At 35.1% G+C, this 26692-nt stretch overlaps 1 protein-coding gene across 1 annotated transcript in view; it reads left to right on the forward strand.

Annotated features, from left to right (window-relative positions):
- Nucleotides 1–205: 205 nt before the first annotated feature.
- LOC106135046 (zinc finger homeobox protein 3) overlaps nucleotides 206–26692 on the forward strand; it is a 51318-nt gene continuing 24831 nt past the window's right edge. The window contains exon 1 of the mRNA XM_013335218.2: nucleotides 206–468. The gene's annotated coding sequence lies outside the window, so the exon portion shown is untranslated. The remainder of the gene's footprint in view (nucleotides 469–26692) is intronic.

Genomic DNA, 26692 nt, shown 5'->3' on the forward strand with positions numbered 1-26692 from the left:
ATTACTTATACAAAATACTTAAGACGCGCGTCGTCCCGCTCTTCGCGTGCTAATAGCTCGCGCCCACTCGCTATCGCCGTCCCGTTTTGCCCAGCGTAATTAAGCCTTCGCCTCGCCTCGACTCTCTCGGGTGGCCCCGCCTCCTGAAGGGTGCGGGGGGCTCCGCGGTAACGGGCGGGGGGCTGCCGCGGCCGAACGCGCAGTGTGCCGGCGACCGTTGACAGTGAACCGTCGCGCGCGCCGCGCCGACTACAATTCGAACGCAACACCCTTAAACAACTAAGTTCCTCATTAACAGTTACAGTGGGTGTTTTGGTGTAACCTCAGTTTGTTGTGTTTAGACTGATTACACTTGAAGTGTTGTACGAGTTTACACTAGTTTTGGATATTGGACAAGTGCTAATAAGTGACTGTGCGTGCTATGCCGCAATTAAGAGCTTAGCAGTCTTCTGCGGGCGATGCTCACAGGTTACTATTTACTTTAAGATTTCCTGTTTATTTTTTAGTTTTTTGACAGATCTTATTGGAAAGTTTATATTTTTATTATTTTACATTCGTGCATACAGGTAAACATTGCCAATCAAAGCCATAGCATAAAAGATGCGTAACTTTCTCGGTAAATGTTATCAAATTTTAAAGTTTCAATAAAAAAAATATTTTGTTTGTAATTAAATTCATGTTTGAAAAAGTTTCGAATACCTAAGAATATTGCGAAAACTTTCATCAGACACACTGTCTGATTTGTGTCTATAAAAAAGATCTTACTAGAATAGGTGCTACACCAACCTAATTAAAAAAAATAATAAAAAATTGTTTACCTAATTGTTTACTTTTTTCCCGAAATTTAGAGTTTGGCCCCTTGATCCTCAGAGCGAATGAGTTACCTACGCGAAAAATTATGAACTAGAGATTATTGAATCATCTACACAGTATTACTATCTACGCCAAGTTCTATTCTTTATTCTGTGGTAGGTATCTACTTAGAGCTTAGGTTCACTGAGATTAACACGTTGTAGGTAACTTCCTAAACTAGGTAAATAGTTTTCCTGCTTTGTTGGAAAAAAACTATAAAATAGGTACCCGTACCTACCTATTTAGTTTTAGTTTATTCATTACTAGCGACCCGCCCCGGCTTCGCACGGGTGCAAAATTCGGAAAAAATCAATATGTTTATTTATCAAAATAGGTAGGTAGGTACCTATTTCTCCATTATTTAATAGATGTTATTATACATAAAAACCTTGAATCATTCTACCTGTTACAAAAAACCGCATCAAAATCCGTTGCGTAATTTTAAAGATTTAAGCATACAGACAAACAGACTAAAATAGCGATTTTGTTTTATACCTACTATGTAGTGATACCTGCCTTATGGTGTTGTTTTATAGTACTTTCTACTCGGTTGAGAGATTTATTTTAATCTATAATTGCTGTACCATACTTAATAAACTGTACATTATGTTGAGTTGAAAACGAAACAGGCTCATTTATTTTATAGTATTATTTAATTGTTTTTTTATAAACAGATGAAGTAGGTATCTTATACTTTACTTGACTTTATTGCCCGCAATTTAGACGATGGAAACAAATGTCTATCCATCTTCCTCGATCTAGCGAAGGCTTTCGACACGGTTTCTTCAAAAATACTCCTTCAAAAACTTGAAACTATCGGAGTTAGAGGTATCCAGTTGAAACTATTCGAGAGCTTTCTAACAGACCGCACGCAACGTGTTGTTATCAATGGCAATTTTAGTTCTGAGCTTTCCATTCATCACGGTGTACCTCAGGGAAGTATTCTGGGCCCAACCTTGTTTTTAGTTTATATCAACGATCTTCTCTCTTTAAAAATTCCTCAATGTAAAATAATTTCTTACGCCGACGACACCGCCTTACTATTTTCTGCAAAGTCTTGGCATGAGACTTACCAACTAGCTCAAAACGGTGTAAATAAAGTCTCAAACTGGCTTCGTCTTAATCGTCTGACCCTAAATGTTAATAAATCTTACGTAATTAATTTTTCTATTTACAATTTTCAAACAAATAAATCTATACTAACGAATCTATCCATCACTGCCCACACCCACTCCACCACTGAAAATTCGCCCTGTGATTGTCCGTCCCTAGCAACTGTTGAGACAGCTAAATATCTGGGCGTTATCATAGATAAAAATTTAAATTTTCATCAACATATAAATGTCACTGCTGGTAGAATCCGTAAGCTAATTTATATCTTTAAACGCCTTAGGAATGTGGCTGATCCCGGGATAGTTAAAATGGTTTATCTCGCTCTCGCCCAATCCGTACTAACCTATTGCATCACATCTTGGGGTGGAACCAGTAAAACAGCCTTCTTAAAGCTTGAAAGAGCCCAGAGAGCTCTGCTTAAAGTATGCACATTTAAACATTTTCAATTCCCAACACACGAACTTTACCAATTTTGCGAAGTGCTCACAGTTCGCCAGTTGTTTATCTTGAACGTCGTCCTTCAGCAACACAGCATCACCACCTTTAATCGAAATCTGCAGAGAAGAAACCGTCTTGTCGTTGTTTCCTCTGCCTTTAACACAGAATTTGCCCATCACTTCTTTTGTTATTTCGGCCCTTTTCTTTATAATAAACTCCACGGTATGCTCAATATCTTCTCCCTTCCCAAATACTCGTGCAAATTAATTCTCTTTAGATACCTTCATACTCTAGACTATAATGATACCGAAAACCTACTCATTCCACTTATATGATTTTTAACGTTTTACCGCGCTTTTTGACGAATGCCTAGTTGGTAACGACGTTGCCTTTGAGTCGAGATTTTGCGAGGTCACGGGTTCGAGTCGTAATCGGGACATGATGGAAAATGTACTGTTCCTGATTGATCTGGTTCACGGGTGTTATCTACATGTGTATTTGTTATAGAAGGTACGTGGTATCGCTGAGTTAGTATTCCATACTACAAGTCTCGAACTTAGTTTGGGGCCGGCTCAATCTGAGTCATTTAGCATGGCTATCCCTTCCCACATTTGGACAAACATTTATTTTTAACATGAAAAACTTACTATTTTTGTATTTTATTACTCTAAGTAAGCGTATTTGTTTCTAGGATAAGTGTATCCGCTGGTTAACAGTTATGTATAACTTTCTTTTAATTCTATCCAGTGGAGAGGGCACTGGTGCACTGTGACACAGGCCTCGCCTTATACAGGCACCAGTCTCCTGCATAATTTTAGTAATAGTTGTAATCATACTTAGTTTATACTTTGTACTTGAGAATTATGTTGGAGAAAATAAATGAATTTTTTACTTACTTTACTTTACTATACATATATTAAGATAAACAAGACAAATAGGTAGGTTACCTACCTACTTACCTAAGAACCAAGCAGCAAGGTAGGATGAAAAATCTGATAATCACGGAAAGAAAATAAAGTGACTGAGTGCTGTAAATACCTACTTATTATACTTAAGTATATATCTTATATCAGGAATCAAAATTAATTATATTTAACATAAGTAGGTAAATAATTTATCCATTCACGTCAGTGGGTATTTAAATGTAATTTTAGTTTTTTGCCTGGCTACAGAGCTTTAACCTAGGTAGGTACTAAAAATACAGGCAGGTAAGTTGTTTTGGTTCACTCGACAAGTCAATAAAAAATGTTTATTTTGTTGCTAAACAATTTAAAATTACAGGTGTTTTCTCAGGCACCTTTATAATTAGATTTAAAATTATTTTAACAGTACCTAGGTACCTATACCACCTATTGTTCCTAATGTGAACGTAGCAAGGATACGAAAAAAAATACTTGCACTTAGTAGGTACATATACCTACCTTCTCAATTGTCTTTCTTACCTATCTTGGTAAAAGTTCAGAAAGTAGGTAGGTACCTTCCCACTAACGAAAAAAAAATTTAGGTATGGTTACTTGTTTGCTAACTTAACCTAATTATATTAATAAAATCTTACACATAGTTTAATCAAAATAATAAATAGACGTGTCTACACACAAACAAATCAATAAACAAGAAAATGTAAAACAATCACACGTATCCAATCCATTCCCTCTCACCAGGGCGCGGGCGGCCATCTTGGCTCAGACATTTCCCGGCCGATATTCGACCAAGTCGATTAATCAAAAAGACCTTAGATCAATATCATCTCGTCGCTCGCAAACAGTATTTAATTTATCACAAGTCAATAATTGATTTAGGTGCGTAGGCGCAGCGCGAATTAGGTAGGTATAACGGCGCCAACGTCGACATAGAAATTTCTTTTGTAATTAGAATGCTTAATAGATTAAAATATCTACCGACCGACATCCTACGTGTTATTCGACTTTCAAATGTCATTTTATTACCTTATATGCAATCACCCGAGTTTTATTTAATAAAGGCTTGGTTGTATTTTTTTATTAACATTAATTAAAAGGCCTTTTTAGCGCCAATTTGTTTTCAATTTTAATTCTACCCTACAAGTAAGACTGCTAGGCTTCATCTAATTAGATGATCTTAAGCTTTTCCAAATTTTTTATTTGGATAAAAAATAATTGCCCTATCTTTCAAATTTTACACTATTAATACCTTGACGTAAAAGTTCTGCTAAAGAAATATACGGAGTGTAACACTCACTCTACCTATGCTATCACTAGTCAGGAATTTTCTAAACGTTGCCTCTCTTTTGATGGTTAGTTAAACGATTGATTGATTCAACACAGAATTCTTTGTTTTTATGATATAAGAAAAATGCGTCCCCGCGTCCTCCCGCGACTTAATTCTTGTAATTTATTCTTTTATTTAATTTCTTGTACTCATTATAAGTAAACATTTCTTTGAAGTGTCATCAAATTCTAATAAAAAAATTTTGAGTGAAATAGTAATAAATATGCATACCTACAATGTTTTTATAATGTTAGTAAGATAAGTTATTTACAATTAGTACTTACAGGAACTTTCTTAAGAATCTGATCAAGTCAAACTTGTACGTCGAGTTTTTCTGATAAGATTCTTATAAGTTGGGTTTTATCCAATAAAGGGTGTTAAGGTAAAATATATTATTGTTCGTTAGAACTTTTGTTCATCAATGCATGGTCCATATAAGTTAAGTTTTTGTAGATAAATACATACGGGACAAATTACACAGATTGAATTAGCCTCGATGTAAGTGCGAGACTTGTGTGAAATAAGGTAGGTAGGTACAAAGCTAGGTAAATGCATATAATAAGTGATGTCAAAATGTTAAGTGTCACTTACATAACGTATTTATTATTATAAAGTTGCATTTGTAAATATATTATTCTGGCTAGTCTTTGAGGTTCTGGCAATACAGCTAGCGACATCTGTCATGCGGTAGGGGAACTAATTATTTTCGGCCGAGATCGTGTTCATTCAGTGGCTTTGGTTTGGCAATGTGATGAAAGAAAGAAGAAATAAACTTTACTACCTGTTTATGTTTACAATCTGAATTTTATTTATCTATATTGGTTTTTTAATGTTGTATTGTTTTATTTGACAAAGAATAAGTCTGAGAGCCAAAAATAATAAAAGCAACAATATTGATATTTCACATTGCATTATTTTCAAGTCTGGGAAATTTTTGAATAGAAACCGATATCGGAATTTGACCTTTATCTACAAATGTTGACTTATAAGTATGCCAATTTTACGCCATTTATGAAACTTATTACTTTTAGTATGGCATTTTTACCGATGTGTAAAACCCATATGACACTGAGCGATCAGCTACGCTATCATATATTTTATAAGCATGTTAGATAAGCTTACTTTTTGAGTTTAATTTGAAACGTTTGGTTGGTTTAATAAATATATGTAGTAAGTGAGTATACCTACTGATTTTTTTGGTTTTAAAATAATAAGACAACAATTTTATAGCTAGTGGTAGAATAAATTTTATGTGACTTTTTATGTATACCTAGTTACTAACTAATCTATGAGAATGAAATTAATGTCTAAAAAATCTTTAGTTATTTTTGTTCAAACTATTTAAAAAATATATTTAATTATTAATAATCAAAATATATGCGGTAATTTAAATTTGTTATTGTGTTCGGAACGAAAAAGGAAGCAACATCTACGTTGTTGTTTTTTTTTATCAAAAGAATATATAAAGAATGTGTCAAAAATTCTTGAGTCACTGACCTGCCAGGACGGCGCCACTTCACCTAGTTACATAGTATTATTCCACAATGGCGCTTACTATTCAGATATCTGATAGGTATATGCTCGCTGAAACTGATGACACCGAGATATAAGTTTAACAACACGTAGTATTTTATTTAGACGGTTAAGACTTAATACAAAATTAACCCATCCAGATCGTGGCATAAGAAGCTTTTTAAGTTCTTTCTATCCTGTGAAAGAAAAAAAAAGTGATATAGGTAAGTAGGCATGAATATAACTGTCTATCAGTAATGTCAAGAAAAAAAAAAGTACACACACAACTAATCCTGATACTATCGTATTGTTATTTTAAAAGTAGGTATACCTAAGTTAAATATAGGTTCCCTAAAATGTGGACTGTCATTAATCAATTTGCTCATTAAATTATCTGTATCTTCAGGTTAAAAAGATATTAAGTAGATATATTTCACTATAACTGACAACATTAAACAAGCAGATTGGAACCAGTTCTTTTGGTATTCTCTTGTTGAGAACTCGTTTTCTAAACAAATTTATTGCTTTCGTATCTTAGCTATTTTCTTACAATGCGGCCTTTACGACCGTGTCATTGCATAACTGATGGGTAATGTAGATGTAGTTCGAGATTTTTCACTATTGTTGAGATTTTATCTTATGAAACTTTGCAAATCAGGCCATTATAAATGAAGTAATTCTTGGTCGTATTAAGGTTACAGAGCCGTTTGAAAAAATTTATAAAATTAAATGACCTATCTCTTTGACTATGTTACAAATACCAAACCTCTTTTCTCGAGTTCCAACATATTCATTTTTATTCATTAACGGTCATTGAAATATTGGCAAACCTGAAGTGTATACAGTATCAATGTCGGTTGTAAAGTATCACGTTACCAAAAATGTACTCTAAAACGAGCCATGAAAACCGCCAGTTACAACCGTTAGAGTAATAATGAAAGCATTTTCGTGTCACATAAAAGTCCATAAGATCTTTTGGGTACGCCTATATATTGTCGAAGCATTCTGTCGATCTTTACCGGTCTTCCAACGGTTACTTCCAATTTCTCATTTAGCACAATTTATCAGTTGTAGAATGGCGTCAATAGGATTTTCGTTGATTTCTTACATGCTTATATGGTTATGATAATTTGTTTCCGGTGTATGCGGCGCGTGCGCATCGCACGACAAACTATTACATTCATAGCGTTAGCACGATTTGCATTTGAAATATTTTGTCGGCTCGCGCCTTCACCGCACACAAAGCTTCGGGAGAAGAGCGGCGGTTTCAATAAAGATAGAGTTACCATATCAAATTTCTCGGTACATTTTTCAGAGGCTCGTGCCTCGATTTTTTTGGACATGTGATAATAGGGCTCATTTCGTGACGCACGTGCGTGGAGAATGGCCAGGCGCGACGGTTCGTTGCTGCTTCGATGGGTTTGAAAAATTTGGTTTACCTATTAAGGTACCCTAGTTAAAATGCATCAAATTCAAATTGAAGCCTCGTTTCGGTTTGCGGCTAAAAATAAACTGTCACCGCAAGAAAAGTATCCTAGACGAACGGCGAGAGAACAATGTCGCCAACCAGTTTTCGCGTCCCATTATTTACTTTGTAGATATTTATTGTTGTAGTACTGCGGCGCAGTCAATTTATGCGAGCGTAGTAACGAGCAGGTGAAATTGTCTAATTAAGGTGAATTAATTTCGCGAGAGTTCCGAGCTGCGTGGCGTAAACAGCGGGATGGTGCCTTTGTTTTATTGAATAATTGCTGAGAGGTGTTTCGGCTGAGACAGACTGGTTCCCCAAGGCCAGCCGTCGAACTTGCCCGCTCGCCTGCTTATTCCGCTCTCGACTTCTCGCACCACGCCGGTCTCGCCAACACTCGCATACAATACACATTCGCATTCTTCACGTGATGTCTTCACAAATATATGGCTTTATTTTATCTTTTGTTTGAAAACAGAACGTTTCAATCGGGCATTATCTATTTATTTAATTCTTAATATTTATCTATTACGAATTTAATTTATCGAATCATGCATATTGCATATATCTCTCAATTTATTGAACAAAATGATAATGATAGTGAGTAGTAAATATTGGCTGGCATTAAGAGTTAATTACGCGTCAATAGAAGGTAGTAGGAACAGGTTTCTTGCACATGCTCTAATACTAAGTATGCTTTTAGTCTGCTACACTTGTTAGCAATACCCACATGCTAGTATATTATCACCTACGATAATCCTAGCATTATCGTCCTCTACTAATGTATCCACCCTTTTTGTTCTACATCTTACCATACGAGAATCTTATGTTGTGCCATTATGATTCCGTATTTTATAAAACTTTTCATTGACCTCTTTTTCAGTGATGATTTTTATCTTATATCCACAGATTATTTAAGTCAATCAAGATTCTACTTTCTCGTTTAAAAGCTGCATTTCATACAGCTAAAGACGGTCTTCACCTTAAATTTCACTTAACTCGTAGTAATTATGAAAAGTCAGCGCGGTTGAGTATAATTGGTCAGGTTTATTGAAAAAAAAAACGCCTGAGGTGAGATGATGGAGGCGTGTAACTTGAATTTCACAGTATTTCGGTGGACAACGTTTTTCCTTTTGTAATGAAAAAATCTTTTTTGCTGATTTTTTATTGGCATTATTTTGATTCTTTGAAGTGTCTTTTGTTTACGTTTTTATTTATGCTTCTTCAACATAAATTCCAAGAGAGATATCATTTAAGTAGTTTGAATACTAACTGATGCTCTTACGATGAGATAAAACATCGTGAGATAACTGCACATTCAGGCAAGTGGATGTGTAACCATGATTGATCCAATATTGTAGTACCTGAGACGCTTGTGGCGGTCAGATGAGAGTCACTTCGTGTACAAATTTGATCCAGGATTCATGGTCAAAGGAATCCCCCGGGCTTGTCACCAGAGTGATAAAAATGTAACTAGGACTTCAGTCAGGAGAAAGAAGGTAACTCAAATATACTGACAGGAAGTACCTAACTTCAAAATTATCATAGATACTGTTTAGGGTTCTAAAGGCACTTAAAGATTAGGATAAGAACACTCCACTTCTGTAATAACGCAGTTATCAGCCAATAATTAGCGGTAATCGATAAAATGTCCAGCCGAATCGTTATCAATATTTGCTATTAAATAATCGATACACATCAGACTCGATAAAGAGTCATTGCCTATCGATGAAAGTGATCATGATTGGTAAACAAAAGGTCCTCCTGCTAACATTTTCTGACCTTTGGTATATTTGAACCTTTCAATTTTAGTCTGTAAGTAATATTCAATATAGTATTTACGCAAAAATAAATCATAATTTCTGATCGGTGAAATTTACCTTACCTATTAGTTGAACTCTACGTATAGTGTATCGACTCGTATTACAAACATCATGGCTTTTCAATGTAAGTAGTGATGAAAAAAATTCCTTATTGTTAATAAAGCTACAGTTTATGGCAGTTTAATAGGGTTAAAACACCATCTTATTACGTACGCAGATTGACCTGCACTAGCACCTAGGTCATAACTGAAAATCAGCGTATTGCTCTATAGCAATAAATTCGTTGAGTTGTGACCTTTTTGTATTGCTGCAACTCACACCCTAATTAATTTGTATTCCATATGTTCATTGTAAATTGTGTGTAGCAAATCAAATAAATGAATTATCTATCTTGTCTTGCAATTTTTTAAGAGTACATACTGAGTGCCAATAACTCTCAGGACATTTTGGAGTCAAACAATCCTCAAAAAGTAAAATGTTAACCTATGTCATCCGCTATTTATTTTAGTGAGAAGACCAGTACCAACAGACTCATAGGTAATATAAACAAAAACTAGTTGGGGTGAAAGGTCATTCTAAGCTTTGGCTTGACAAAAATTTGGGCTCTGTCTACCCTGGAACATGGATGTATAGGTGACTTAATCAATACCCCATGTGGAGGGAAATTCCCTTGTGAATCTTTTTGATGTGGCCGGAATTATTGATAAGTTATTAATTAGATTGATTAATCGAAGATCGTTATTTCAATTAGTACAGATAACATCACTAAATTACAAAAATCAATTAACTAGATGACGCATTACAACAAGTAACAAAAACCTTGTGTTGTTTTTTTTTTGTTGCCTAGTAGGTACTCACTACAAATTTAATTATTTCAAAAAATGTTTACATTTACACAATAATCATTAGGTAGAAAGTTCGTACCGTTGTCACTAAAAGTCTTTCTACTTTAATCCCACATTTATATATTCTAGAAGAAAAACCTAGACACGCTGAGCAGCATTCTTGTCTTGTCTTAATTAAAACTTAAATTATGGGTATAACTTAAAATACTCAGTATGCCAAGTTCTTGTTACTCAATACACGATACTTGTGTCAATACATGATTTAAGTACCGAACTGTATGAAAATATTGATAAAAAAAAATGAACCAAAAGTAGCATGCATGGGTCGTGGCAATTGGAAAGATGCAGTCTCTCCCTTCGCTTTCAGGCTTGATCAAATGTATGACTCACCATCCATAAATCGATTATATCCATACATATTTGATATATTCCATAAATTTTTATATATCTTGCCTAATAAAAAAATATATAATCAGCTAAAACTAAAACGCAGTTACTATAAGTACCTATCTAGATAATTAAAATAACCGCAATTAGAAGAAGTAATTACGAGTAATTGTAAATCAAATTGGATTAGCGGTTTTGTTTTATGTTTTTATCTAAGTTTATGATTTAATTACACGTTAATATTGGCTCGTTAATGGTATCGAGGTGTTTTAATGCCGCCATATCTGTTGTAATAAAACTGTGGCCGTGAAAATATATATTTGTTTCCAAATTATTTTATTTGCCACAATTAAAAAGGCACTTAATTACTTGGAGTTCTCTATGCTTTAGACGAAAGCCTGTTTGTTTTAATTGAAAATAAAATTTATGGCACCTGTTATCTATCTTACAACTCAAAATGTACCTACCTACTATCAAGTCTGAAAATAAAAATATTTCTCCAGACATAAAAAAAACAATGAATTCATGAATCCTCACTGCGTCTAGTCAAACTGTTGACTGAGCCTCAGTTAAAGTTCTAAAACGGCTATAAAAATCACGTTACAGCAAACAAATCACAGTTAATACGCCCGCAATATTTACGCCCTTCGGGCGAATTTTTCTGTGTAGTACAAAAGATACTTAAAAGATAAAAAGATAAAGCTTGCACATGTCCTCGGAACGCCACGAGCTATCCAGCATCCGACGGCATTACCCCAGCTCCATTGTTCAGGGTTGCTAAAAGCAATAAAAATTTACTAAGACAAAGGCACCCCCGGGCCTCACGAGATATGACCGATAATTATTTTAGAAAATACGCCGCTTCAAAACGCTTCTTGGCTGGAACAGGTGTGGTTTTAACGATTAAAAAAGAACGCATTTTATGATCGGCACTTTTCATGGCTTTTTGAGTAATGTTCCTGTAATTTTAAGTGTTTGCTAAACGAAGATAAAACACGTTTTAGTTAAGATATATAAATTTACAACTTTATTGCACTTAATAAACTTCTGTGAACAATGCATTTACTTTATTTTTAATTTATTTTTTAGACAATCTATTTTTGTCTTCAGAACAAGTAGCTACTTTACTGGTTGGAAATAAAACCTTATTTTTCTTACAATACGACTTTATATAAACCGTTTGAAGAAATAAGGTAGCAAGGCGACTTGCCCATAAGTTTTTACATGACAGTTGCTACAAATGCCATTGACCCTTTATTGATAACACGAATACTTGACGAACAATTCCCAAGAAGATTTGTGTACCTGTTGCGTATCAACAAAAGCCTGTCCCTTGCAAGTGGCACCGGAGCGCGTCAGTTAAGCGTATTTTAATAACGTTTTCGAACGTTGACTACGTAATTACTGTTTATATCATCAACACTCGCCCGACACAATTAAGTCAGTTTTTTGGGAATGCGCGACAATCACGATTTGATTACGGTCGTAAAAACGTGGACATGACTACACTGTCACTAAATAACGATTAACTAAACTATAAGATTTCGTGCTACATTTAAACATGGAATATTAGTAAGTACTAACCTGTAAGGCACGTGACAGACTGTTAAAACGAAACCTAACGAGACTATTTATAGACCAAATTGAAGTCTGTATTCTAAACTATTTTATTGCAACCTAACGCAATCTTCAATTTTCCTATCATTTATGTTGCCGGCATTGTTTCCAACGCTTAACGGAATTCCAACTTGAAGCCAAACATCATTTAGTTATTTTAGCATCACAATTCAGACAGAAAGTCATTTCACATCAATTTGTTTGCATTTTACGAAACTGTTGGCAATTTTATTGACATGTCCATGTTTGTTTAACGCTCTGACAACGTTTGACTGTTTACTAATGCTCGTTTGAACAGCGATTTTCTTTCGGTCACATTTAGGCTTATGTAATTGGTGTTGAAAAAACGTAATTTCGTGGCTCACGGAAGGCTCGAGTTAACTGGAGATCATATCGTGTAAACCTCGCTTTATATTAATTGCGTCCTCTCCATTGTTGTGAGATGACATTTAATTTTCATGAATTCTGCTCGATGGTTAAGTGCGCGATGTTAAAAAGAAATAACTTGGAAAAAATAACGCACAGACCTCACACTATGATAGCCTTCGTGATATCAGTAGTGTACTATACATACTGAGTGCAATCTGAAATGGTCTTTGCGTGCATGCCAATTGATTTCATTATATCTCGTGAGTGTAATGTTAGCTGCTTAATTAATGTGAGACACCATCAAGAGATTAATTAGTGCTGTCCGCGTGACACTTTGTCGGCTATTAATCGGAGAAACACGTACAAATTGAATTCAAAAACCTGTTTTTGGAGTCCTCGGATATTTTTGACATTGCATGGGCAATGCAAATACCTGAATAATTTACATCAATTGTACTTATAAACGGGCGCCAAATATGGTAATTAATATTAAAATAATAACATTCTTCTGAATAATTGAAGTAAATACTACCTGGAGATAGTTTCATTTCTCGAAACCAATGCGCATTGAAGTTAATAAGGATATAAGTATTGAAAATATTTATACATACTATATTCATATTTTATCGACATATTTTATCGATACTTATTAAAGACCGGCTACCACTCGCGTCGTGAGGTGAGAACGATGGCGCCCCCTGCTGGGAGCGTTCAGAGTGAGACGGGAACAGCCGAACGGAATTCAAAATGAAGTTATGGCTTTACGTTCCATTTTCATTCCTTTTTTGGCTTCATTATTTTTATTTTTAGTAATACTCGGTAACATTTATGCATTTCAAACTCGTATATATGTTAACTTAAATTACACAAATGTGAAATGTAGAATATTTTTCTCCAGTTGCGTTAATTACAGTAGCAGTTGTGTGAATCTTTACTGGCAAACAAGCAGAGAGATCACCATTAGCTTGGGAGTGGACAAATATCGAGTTTGTTTGCTGTCGCCGTGTAAACATCGACATCGAAGTTTGCGTTACGCATCACTAGCACGTGTTTGTCGACGCTGGCACCCGCGAGCCGAGGCCGGGTGTGAACGCGGAAAGGGTTGCCCACTCGACTGCCTTATGTCGATAAATATCAGCGTTTACCTTGTTACCTTAACAAACAAACTCCACTAGAAATTCATTAAACTTGGCTCTTGTCCCCACTTAAGTCATTCATTAACAACATTTTCGCACTTAAAAGTCAAAGCATGCGTGCAGCTATTTACCTTGATTTCCAAGTCAATTATTCAACATTAGATAGAGTATCTTTATTCTACAATTAAACTATTGTTATTAGTTTTACATAAAATCTCAATAAGTTTTCCATTAGTCGTAACTGCTTTGCATTATGCATGAACCGCCCATATTGTTTCCAAAAGTAAATGTCGTATCTTTTATGCAATAAGTCAGATTAAAATTGTATTAAGTATTATGTCACTCTCCTAATAGATTTCATATTCAAATAGGAATCGTGCTTGCTTTTAATGTGTTTAATCAATCATAAGTTACGATTAATTACTTAGATAGGCAGGCCGTCGCACCGATTGTCCGATGTTTGTGTAAGTAAGACATTTGTAACAAGCGCTATTGTGGAGTTCTCAGTAATCAAAAGTTCAAGGCTTAACTACGAGATGTTTATTAATTAGTTTGGAATAACCGGATTATTAATCCCAACGGAATTGCTATTGTAAAGATAACAATGACGTGGATCGGAATTTAATGAGATAATTATTTAAAATTCAAACCGAAACCACTTAATATTTCTTTAATAAAATTTCCAAATGATATAATAAATATTCTATTGTTCCGTCGTATCCAGATAATACGAAAAGCTATAAAATTTGTCATTTCTGCATAACTAATGTAATGAATAAGGAATAAATTAACGAGATTGAGAAACGAAGATTTTCATTTAAAAATTAATGAAATAAGCATCTCAGCATGACTTGATTAAAAAGCAATTTACGACGTTAGAGTCATGAAAGTAGCTGCTCTGTACATAAATAACGTAACATATAATACAGTCGATAATCCAGTAGAAAATTAATTAAAACTTCCAACGTTTGAATCATTGGAAAGAGATTCTGCTAAGTAATGTAATGTTGCCTCACTACTGGTTTTACTCTGGTCATTATCAGCGTCCGAGTCATTTGTCGAAACTCACGTGCTTTGTTTGATTCTTGATTGTACAATCTCGGATTCTTGATGCTCGATTGTTACGGTCTGGTTCAGAGTAAAACATGGATTTTCATTTATTGCTTTTATTGGATTTTATTGTTGACTAGGTATCCGTTTGCTACCAACTACTTGGCTTTTTTTTTTTGGTCGTTATTCAGGACTTGTCAGTTGTTACTTTCTTAGATTTTTTTTTCATTATTATACCGTATCGAAGATGTTAATCTAACGCACTTTAGTTTTATGATAATTAATATATACGAATTATAAAAATTCCAGACTGTATCTGATTAAAAAAATTTAGAAAATTAAATAGTTATTTGTTGTTCAACATTTATTCGTCAATTTGAGCCGTTTACCAATCTTATCCCTAAACCTCATAATATTCAAATTCATAGTAGTCTTTATCGCGTCAAACAAGATAATTTAAAATCGGTCTGAGTGATCTATCCATAGCAGTTATAAAGCTAGCGGTAAGACACTATCTATACCAAGTTTTTGATGTCAAAACAACCTTAAGACGACACAAAAAGGTAACAAATTAATTCCTGGCATTCTGCAATCCGATATGAAATCACCTGCGATATTACTCATCTCGTTCCACACATGTATTTGTGGCAAATATGTTTGATTCTGTATCGGGAAAATTAATGGCTTCATCATTGTCCTCTTAAAAAGGTTTGTCTTGTAGCGATTCAAAACATCTGCTTTATTCGTTACTCTGTCCGTAATTCTGAAATAAGTTCAAATGAATTCCGATTATATCTCTTGCTCGATTAAGAACGGTTATTAATGAATATGTATCCATAACAACGTCTATAATATAAATATCAAATCAATTCATTATCATTAGCAACATTTGTCAGGAATTGGTCTTTTTTGTACAACAAAGACACAATTTAGAAACATTATAACAAGCAAGGCATCATCTAACAAAATTCTCTTTATCATGAAGAGGTCACTAATATTATTGGCATAAAGAAGTCATACATGTCGTTAACCTATAAAACAAAATGCTGTACATTTATAAAGCAGACCATGCACGGCCATAAAGCATGTCCACGTGTGCTGAGAATAATTACGGCTTAGTACAGATCGGGTTGTACGAACCTAAGTGGTTTTGACGAGTTTGAATCACGAGCGCTTACGCAACTTCAGCCACCGAACGACGGCACGAGACCGATTCAGCAAAAAATTGTCTCATTATATCTATCAATCGTAAAGTGCACTTACAATTTGGAAATATCAACTATTTCAATGTTGTTTTTAGAATACTGAACGGTATTTTGCTTAAGGTATTAAAAGTCTAAAATAGACATAAAGAAACCATTAAAAATATTGGCTTGAAAAACAATAATAATGTCTCCATCTATTAATGCAAAATGTCATAAGTTATCATAATAAATTCAGAATTGGATTATAAAATAACCATACACGCTTATTATCTAGATGCCGTTTTAAAATCCAGTAGCGATTTGAGTTGGCGCGCTCATCCATTTGAAATCCAACGGAAGTATCACGCGGCGATAAATTATTTATGACCTTTATAAACACTTAAAAATACCAAAATCCATTTCCATTCATAAGTTGGACCGAAACACGGGCTCTTACGAACGCACGAGCGATACTCATAAAACCTGTTTAGATTTTGATAATTTTATTAACGATCGAATGCACGGAACGCTGAGCGCGAGGGACTCCTAAAGTATCATATATTACAGCTTTAACACAAATTATACGAGTTTAGAGGCACAACATAGAACGTGTGTGGGTGTCTTTATGTTAAAATGTGTCATCTGTAATTATACGATCCAGGGAATTTTAATGTCTTCGAAATGTCGTCTTCTTTATTACAATAAGAGATGTTTAAACTGGATCTATCAAGACCACGAGCCATTGTGTCACAACATATTTTGTTTTATGAGCATCATAATGGCTGTCACCTAGGAATGTGATTGGAGTTCTTTATATGAAGAAAGCTGATTGCTATAAGTCCGTATTATTATATCAAGCTGTTCAATTATAGTTGAGAGGATACGCACCACAGAGCCTCTTCGTACACTGTAATTACTGTTGTCCATTCACTTTACATCATTAGCCGGATTTCTACATCTTCTTTTATGTCTATCAACATTTGTAGCAGTGTCGCAGCGTGTGGCGTAAATAATTTCCTTGTACGCTATTCATTTGGGGCACATTGTCTCATTTGGACCGATTTTAATGGCGTCACCTTTAAAATTTTATAACAATTTAGTGTCATTACTGGTCACGTTACATTCGAGTGAGTTCAGGCAATTTGTGATATAGTTTATAATTTGGATAAATGTTTTCATCTCATGTTATATCCGTCCTTGGTACAAAGATGTGCTAAATCGTACATCACAATTACAACATGTGAGTGCCTAATAACATTAGTGTCTACATTTACATTACAATATCCATAAGTGAACCGCTAATCATCAATTCTTTGATCTTTAGAAACGTTAACACCTTAAATTTCAAGCTCAAACAAGTAGAAATTACGCTGTTTATTGCTACAAAGCGAATCAATTGAACAAACTGCTTTGATAGATTAATGGAAAGAAAAAAGCCAGCTGTTGCATCAGATTGATTAATTAGACATCTTACGACAAAGTGTACACTATTCCATTTAAGTCAGCTCAGAGTACTTTAATTAGTAGTTTTCCATTTGTAAGATACCTGTAAAAGCTATTTGACTGTTTTTACCATTTCATGCCGTCATGAATCTCAACAAGTTTTAAATTAAAAAATTAATTAGGTGTTTCATAAAGATGACAATCCTATTTAGGCCCATCCTATTGGCTGACGCAGTGTTAACTCAACAATCACGAATAGGACGTTTTCAAATACTTGTTGTCACAATTTGATAGTCTTTACGTCTTTGCGACTTGTGAATTAACTTAATACTATTTGTCTTTGAGTGATCATGTTAATTTTATTTTTCTGGGCTTCAACGGTTTCATCATTCCGTTCAAATATGTGTACTCAAGATGTTAGCTTAAGCTGGCTTCTGTTGTTATTTTTATTAATCACTTACGTTACTTTAAATATCTCCATCAGCAACAGTTTCTCTTCTAATGCAGGAGTAGTCAAACTGATGAAGTTAAGTTCTATCATAATATTTCCAGTGAAGCATTCCAATTGTTCTTTTCCTGTCTATTGAAACAGTCCAAATGGAATCCTGGACAAATGTGAGAGATCATCGTTCAAATTTGACGTTCCGATTCATGGATGCATCCCATATTCTACCATTATTGTTGACTTAAATTTTACTCATTCATAATATAATCAATCACTTGTAGGTAAGTTGGTAACTCAGTTTTATTGTTATTGTATGTTGGAAATGTTGTCTCGGTCATTTCGTCTTCCAATTATCGACTTTCTACAAATTGAAACTGAATTGTAGTTTTCCGGTTAACAGTTTTGCAAACAACTTGTGTCTGTGCTGTCCACACTGCTACCTAATTTTACGTCGCCGTTTTCGGTGTCAACCTAATGTTGATAATTAAATTTTGAGAGTCTTCACTTAATAAGTGTTACACGAATACCAAGTTTAGTTGCGATACGAAGAACAATTAGCCAAGATGTGTTAATGATACAAATTTGAATGCTGGAGACGTTTTTACAAATTCGTTTGTCATTACTTAATAACGAAGTTTTGGCATTGACATGATTTTATGGCACTAAATTATATCTGATGTAAGTATCAAAATTATTTCCATTTGATAAAAGAAAAAATTTGCGTGCTATTGCGGCGTCAATTTTTAAATTCTCAAAATAAACAAATGAGTTGTCACGCTCCTCATTGTTGTGGTCGCAATCAATAAACCCACCCATTGAAAATGTAAAGTATCAAATAACGGTAAAACTAATTATAGATTCGGTAACGAATCGCGCCACTCACGACACGACTACTTTATAAATGACGACAGAAAAAGGCAAAAAAAAAACAACAAATCGTGAGGTGAACACTGAACACATACAAAATTGTCCAAAGATAGACGTTAAAATATAATTCAATGCATTAAATTGGCAAATGAATCAATGTTTAAGCATCTAACGTTTTGTTTTTGTATATCACATAGGGGTTTGTCTCATCATCAATGTATTAAACCAAAAACAATATTGAACTCGGGAAACATTAAAATTTATAGTTTTAAGTACGATATAAATGCACACACAGAAATCAGAAACATTGAATATTAACGCAATCACGAAGCTTGCGCCAACAATATCTAATAAACACAATTTTTGGGTCACAGTGGAACAATTGCTATTACATTGTCAGTTCAGTTTTCACATTTGTGACGGTAGCATTGTACGATTTAATTTTGGTGTTGCGAAGTACTCGGACGTGGCCACGCAGGGCCCAGTAGATCCACGAAACACAAAAAATGAACTCATTTAGTTTCACCGGCATCTGAGAATCGTGATAGGTAATTTCATAGTGCATTTTGACACGCCTAACCAGCTCTTTGCCCTTTCCACTTTCATTGTTTTTTGTCGATTAAAAACTCCGTTCGGTTGAATCTTCTGCGATTTTGTACTTGTAGCAGTCCGTTCATTGCCCGCAGACTATTTTTTCTTGATTTACGCAATAAAAGAAAATGTCAATGAATGTTCATTAATGCCGATTTAAAGTCACCAAAGAAAGATCTTTATTTAACTTTGCATGTAATATTGAGTGACAGGATAAGGAACAGCGTGATAAGGGAATGTTGTGATGTGAAAGAAGATGTAGTTACAGGAATAGAAAAGGGTATGTTAAGATGGTTCGGTCATGTGGAGAGGATGAATGAAAGCAGGTTGACTAAGCAGATATACAAGGAGAGTGTGGAGGGAAAGGTCGGAGTGGGAAGACCTAGACGAACGTATCTTGATCAAATTAAGGACGTCCTGGTAAAGGGTCAGGTCAAAAGTACCCGAAACCGCCGAGCTTGTATGAAGAGAGTTATGAATGTGGACGAAGCGAAAGAAGTATGCAGAGATCGTGGCAAGTGGAAAGAGGTAGTCTCTGCCTACCCCTCCGGGAAAGAGGCGTGATTTTATGTATGTATGTATATATGTAATATTTGTTTTAGACTTTATTTAATGCTAATGGAATATTATGGTTAAATGATTTAACTTTTAATTTGGCAGATGTTGCATTCAATAATCGCCGAATTATGGAATATAACAATTAGTTCCAAATGCGGTAAATTGTAGACACATGTGACATTATCCACTATGTTGTCATATTGTTGAGCGAAAATATGAACCCACAGAATTTGGAGAATTTGTTATAATCCGCTGAATTGCTATTGTGGAGTGTGGGGTGCTGTGATAGGGTGCCAGAGACAATGGCTATTCGTGAATATAATAATTTAGTTTCCAAAGATTTGATCGATTACGAGTCTCATTCGCAAAACATCGGGAATTTCGATCGGTGCCAAACGTGTTTGGAATCGCGCATCAATACGGTCATTAAAAGTTGCCGTGAATAAATTAAGGTGCGGTCATACTGCACAGGTGGGAGCGCTTCAGGCATCGAGCATGGGTGCTTGGCCGGAGAAAGATCAAAATATATTACAGAGATATCGAGATTATACTTGTCGTATTAGAAATAAATTTCTTATTAAACTAATTAATGTAGCTACTTATAGATTGCGTGAACTTGATATTTCTAGTGAAAACTTTCAAGATACGGAACAAAGGCGTTTTTATTAAAATTTATCTGCCTAAATTCTTTTTATTTTAAATTATGCTACTTCAGCGTTAGCAAACGTTTCACACACCTCTGAACTGACACCAGCAATCTCGACTCGCGGTCTTTCGTCGATGAATCGGCGCGCGTTATTAATAATCCGCATTCAAGAGACGCGAGCGAAGCAACTGAGATGCAAGCGCATTCCTCCCCATTGTGCCGGCCGGTCGCCCGCGACACTTTTGTCTATTCAAAGCGATAAATCACCAAATCCGTTTCAATACAAGCATTATTTACCTCTAACGACGATCTCGTCGCGCCACTTCGATTAATTAGTATAACACTACAGATAAGATACAGGGAAAGCGATCGCTTTCAATTTCCTCTTGAGGGGCACTCGGCGTAAAGTGCGCGTTAAGTGCGGACAATCGGAGATAAAACGTGCGAGACGGGACTCCCTTAATCCGGTGATCGAAGATTGCGAGAAAACGTTTTGTCGTGGGGTGGTTCGGTCGACTCGGCATTGTCTGCTCTAATTCGATTGCCCACACACGGCTGTGACGTGGGCGACCGGCCGATGCGTGCTACCCTAATTAAACCTATGAGATGCTAATGGGAGCCATTCATCGAGGTCAGATCGCTTCTATTGGTCCAATGACACTGGTTTTATTACAGTTTCACATGGGTCTCTCATTAAGTTGATTAGATATGATCTACATGTAATGAAGTTGCATTAAAGAAGCGAATTCTTATGACGGCTTCATTGAATTAGGGATGCATCGCCACACGCGACGCAGGCAGCCCAGACGCAATCTCGTAGTGCTGATATTCATGAGCGTTTAAATTGATTGTAATGTGGTCGAGATCTGAACAACTTTGATTCGAGTCTGGGACATCTTCTGGCTCTCATTAAACGTTTACATGGTCATTCCTCTCTGACCTCGCAATGAAATCGTCTCGACTCAGTCTATAAAGTTCCCTCGGTTGTTTTCAAAATATTATAAAGGTATTAGCGAGAAGCGCTCGCGGCGGCGTACTATCTATGGCATCGGCCTGGTTTAATGCGCTTATTAAATTATGTCGATGGCAAAAAGCGAGTCCAGTCGTTCGTGTAGCTTTAGGGAGTAATTAGCGGAATGAGCTTTATCGCAGGATCTAATCACGGTTGTAATTACTGGGTTAGGTTATTCGAGTCCGCGAACACATGTGCCCTTCTCGCTGCCATGACTTACTTGTACGACATCGATACTCGTAATTGCAACAATTAACTCCAAGACTGTTTCTCTATTACCGAGGGCACTGATTGATCACTCGTTTTCATATGTTAATCTATCGTTTTAACTTGCGTCAACTAAAAACATGGTAAATAACTGAGTTCAAGAGACTAAACTGTACAAAGATGTGATATTTGATAATAACTATCACTACATTTTTAAAGTAAAAATCCCCCTTTCTTTCTCTATCTGTATGTACGCGCTAATCTCGCAAAAATGTGGATGGATTTTGTTCTTGTTTTAAAAGAGGATTTTCTGAGGAAGGTTTATATCTATAAATGCTTTTATGTTAAATAAAACAAATTTATAGATTCAAATAGTTCAATAGGAGTATGATGTAGTATGATGATCATAAATGTGGGACATGTCCGAGTAACTGTTGCAATAGTATTATAAACAGTACATGGCCATTGTAAGCATACAATTGTTAGTTGAATAGTAATTGGATTTGGGGTCATTATTGATTAGCGAACAAAAATCCCAAGCAAACAGAGCATGCGCTACGAGCCAAGCCCGCATACATATGTAATGCCCGGCTTTGCATATCAATACGTATTTTAATATCGACACGCATCATTTCATTTAATTGCATTTCCTGAATCAACTCCGATAATGTGCATTTCGTCAATTTAAATACTGTAAACTGTTAAATATTTATAGTCGTAGACTGTATGTCAATTAATGTGGATAATTGACGTAAAAACAGTTCTACAATAAAATATAGTGGCGGGTTTGCCTTAAACATGTTGCCGGCTTAAGTCTACAGTATTACCAAAAACGGACATTTTTTCTGCCTATTACGCCAAGTCCGCTTAGTATTTGTAAGATCTATACAGCAACACGTCATAATAAACTCACGATGTTGGTATGACGACTTAATCGCAGTGATTCCGATTCGTCTGACCCCAAATCCTTTTGCACTGTAATTAATTGCCATATCAGAGCACGCCCAATAAGGATGTAGTAAGTAACGTAATGGTAACTGGGTCGGATTCTATTGACACGTATGGAATTAAACGTATTTGGAATGAGCACTGCCATCTCTATACATCATCCATCAGCTATGTAGCTGAAGCGTAATTGGTTATACAAGCAATATTCAATAGCTAATTGTTTTATTATTTAAGAAAAAAAAATACGCTCATTCGCGTACTTACCCTAAACAAATGTATTTACCACCAACTGGCACAGGAATCCGTTCAAAAGTGTTAAATCGGTTAATATAATGATGATGGATGCTATCCCAAGCCCACAGCGGGGGTGTTTACCCCACTATACAAATAAAATATTTTTATTATTAACCATATTCGTCTTCCCTTTCACACCTACGTAGATGACCAATCAAGCCGTTTCGTTCACACAATTTAATCGAAATCATATTTCTGTTTTGTCATTATGGTGTCGCGTTAAGAGAGTTCCTCTCTTTTGTTCAAGATTTCGATTCGGCGGTTTCTTGTTTCGAATGCAGCTTTCGTCTTTTTTTTAAGTGCAACGGCACAGAAATACGATACAAGGTGTTTTTAATTTTATTGATACAACGTTTCACCTGTATGTGCGCTTTATTTCAAATAACTGTAACTGCTTTTACTGTGTTTGCTTAAAAATTTGATACCGTCGTTCTGCCATCTGTCGGCAAGTAGCGGAGTCGGCCGGGTTAATTTTTTTGCTAGTCGCTCCCTATGAATGAACTCGGGGTCGTATAAAAAGTTGCAACCGTGTTAAAATCGGAACACATTGTTTAAAAACTAAGACAGACGCGTATGAGTTCCTTTCATCATCACGGTTACCTGTGGGGGCCACAAAAAACGCGGCAGGTAGCCCATTTGTTTGTTATTAATTCTCGCTTCGATCTTTTTTTGTTGTCGACCACTTTAATTCTGTGAGAATATTAATTATAATTATAAACGGGCTCGTCGCATAAGGTGGGACCTTAAGTTTGGTTCCTAAATTTAAATCTGCTCGTATATCATGCGACAGCGTCGTTTTTATCTGGAATCTGGTGCTTTTTTATTATTTATTGTTTTCTCTCATTGTGCTCGCGACGGGATTATGAATTGATGTTTCTTACTGACTTTAAAGTAAATCACTTATTGGATTTAGAGCTATATTTATAATTAAAATAACTTTTAATCTTGGTTTCATAATGCTACGTAATTTTATAAATACCTAATTCAGTTTTGGCCTTATATTTCTTTGTTAGTTGATATCATATTTGAGTCTTATATTTCTCTCAACTTTGGATTTTCTAATCGCGTTATATAGCTATACTATGATTCGCAATCTGATTGAAGACTAACTAATTTTTTCGGTTCTATTTCACTGACAGTGCCATTAAAGTTAGAAATTACTTTTTCAGTCTTAACACGAGCTTTTCACTGCAAACATGTGTTGGTGTGGTGTGGAAGTGAGAAGATGCAGTCTCTGCCTACCCCTCCAGAAAATGCAGTATCGCGGCCCGAACACCCGTCAAAACAAAATCCGATTTATGCAAACAAAAAATAAATAATTTAAAAAACGTGCGAAACTGCTTTTCCTTGTCAAAGTTTTGCAGTTTTTGCCTATCGTGTGCACTGGCCCATACACTGTACGACAGTAAAGAGTACAGAACAATAACCCAAGTTAAACACTTCATAAATTCACAATCTCAATGCATTTATCAGTATCCATTCCATTAAGGAGTACTATGCTTTGAGTAGATGCTGGTTAGAACACCCAGACCAATATGTTTCAGAAATATCTCTCCCCTCTCTCAAATCTTTGCTTGTTCTTAGGTTTTAAGGGAGAGGCGACCACATTCTGACACTTTTCCCAATTCGGCGGAATTTCCATAAGCACTTTTCTGTATCTACGCTATTTTTCATGCCAGTTCTACTACAATCACATTTTTATTCCGCACTCGTTTGAATAAGGGGTTACGGTGTACGCAACGGAGCATACGCGACGCGTAGCAAATTATCAGTAGACGCCTGCGCACGCTTTCTGCACATACTAAAAATTATACTTAGCGACATAACAACCCTAAACTACAATACATTTTATTACATTATTATATCGCAACGCTGAAATGAACATGTAATATAGGACATTAAATGTTCTCTTTATTCAGACAATTAAATAACAATTTTATTTCATGATTTTTTAATACTTTTATTATTTTCAAGAAAGATCTATCTTTATGGTGAAAAATTTAAGTATTAAATTCGAAGTACCTACATACCTAGTTGTTTAAAATAAGAAATCGCAAAAATTTTGATAATGTGACATAGTGTCTCTCAAAATTTAGGTGGTTGAGAGAAACCTTGTAGTGCTTTCAAATATCTAGGTCAGGCTTGGCTTTTTACACCCGATAACATGCTGGCATCGATAGCACCCACATACATTTGTACAACTACAATTGTTTTACTTTTATTACCATTTAAAACATATTTTTTTCGCAACGATTCGCCTTGACTCGCTTCCCTTTAAGAATCTATTTAAATTTTACCGTGGTCGTGATCGTGTCAAATCGAAATTGAAATCATCATCCTTGACTTATGATCTATTTTAAACAATGTCTATTTAATAAAGCATTTATCTTAGAAAGTGTGTGGCCGCTCCGTTCTTATAGTGCTTCAACAAGTCTTGGGGCGGTTTTTTTTTACAGAATCTAGTTTAAGTTATTATTTTTTTTTACTTTATCCATAGCATATACCCAGTACAACTTACGTACAGTTACGAGTCTTGATACACATTTGATGTATTGCTTTTAATGAAAATTTTAATTTGCCATACCCTAGTTCGTCATACTTGATAAGGCTCTAGATCTGGAAAGATTTTTCTTGAACCTAGCATTTATAATAGTAATCTGGTCGGAAACAAAGAAGCAAATATATTTTTTCTTAATTATTTATATATTTAAACTTTATGCATGTAAATTGTAAAACAGAGGGACTAAATGCCATAAAGCATTAAGTGAGAGTCCAACCTTTGTACCAAACTAAGATTTAATACCAAAATAATATGTATGTATGTATGGGGTGGTGCGATAACAGTAAAATAAATACTAATTATAAATATGTATAATAGGTTAATACACTTACATTTATAATAGTTTACATGTATAAATACCTATAATGTTAAATAAAGATTTGTAAAATATTTTCAATACAAACAATCTCGAAAAGGCTGGAAGGCCACGTTCAGCTGTATGGCTTAATGATGGAATTGAAATTCAGATTAAGCTAAAAGAAGAATCCCATGTTTATAATGCCTTTCCCTTAGTCGCTTTTTACGACATCCATGGGAAAGAGATGGAGTGGTCCTATTCCAAAGTGCCAATAGGTACGGCACAAAATTTATAAAGGTACCTAAGATAGATGTAAATATGTGAATAAATAAATGTTACCTTTAAAACAAGATATGTAAGAAAGTTAAAATAGAAGAAAGGGTCAATGTTAGCCAGCATCATCAGTTCATCACGATTTCGGTATTATCAAATCCTCCGTTAACCAAGGGAAAGCTATTGTGACGAGGATTTATTTTCTTCGGTTCGTGGGAATATAGCAATTACCGCCATGAGATAAGATTTAAATTTCAAAATATAGAGAACATAGGCTAATGCTGTATTCTTTGTTGATATCGAATATCAACAAAGACACCTTTAATTAAATTTTATCGTAAATCTAAATACCTATATCTTCCATCACATTGCTTGTTATTGACGATCTATATAGAAGATGACCTAGATGGCTAGAAAAATATGTCAAATACTTACTTAGGTTTCCTTCTACGCTTACATTATTTTGAAATCGTATTTAGTACTCTTTGTCAAGGAATGAATGGAATCGT

The sequence above is a fragment of the Amyelois transitella genome, chromosome 11, assembly GCF_032362555.1.
Source record: "Amyelois transitella isolate CPQ chromosome 11, ilAmyTran1.1, whole genome shotgun sequence".
NCBI classification, from domain to species: Eukaryota; Metazoa; Arthropoda; class Insecta; order Lepidoptera; family Pyralidae; genus Amyelois; species Amyelois transitella.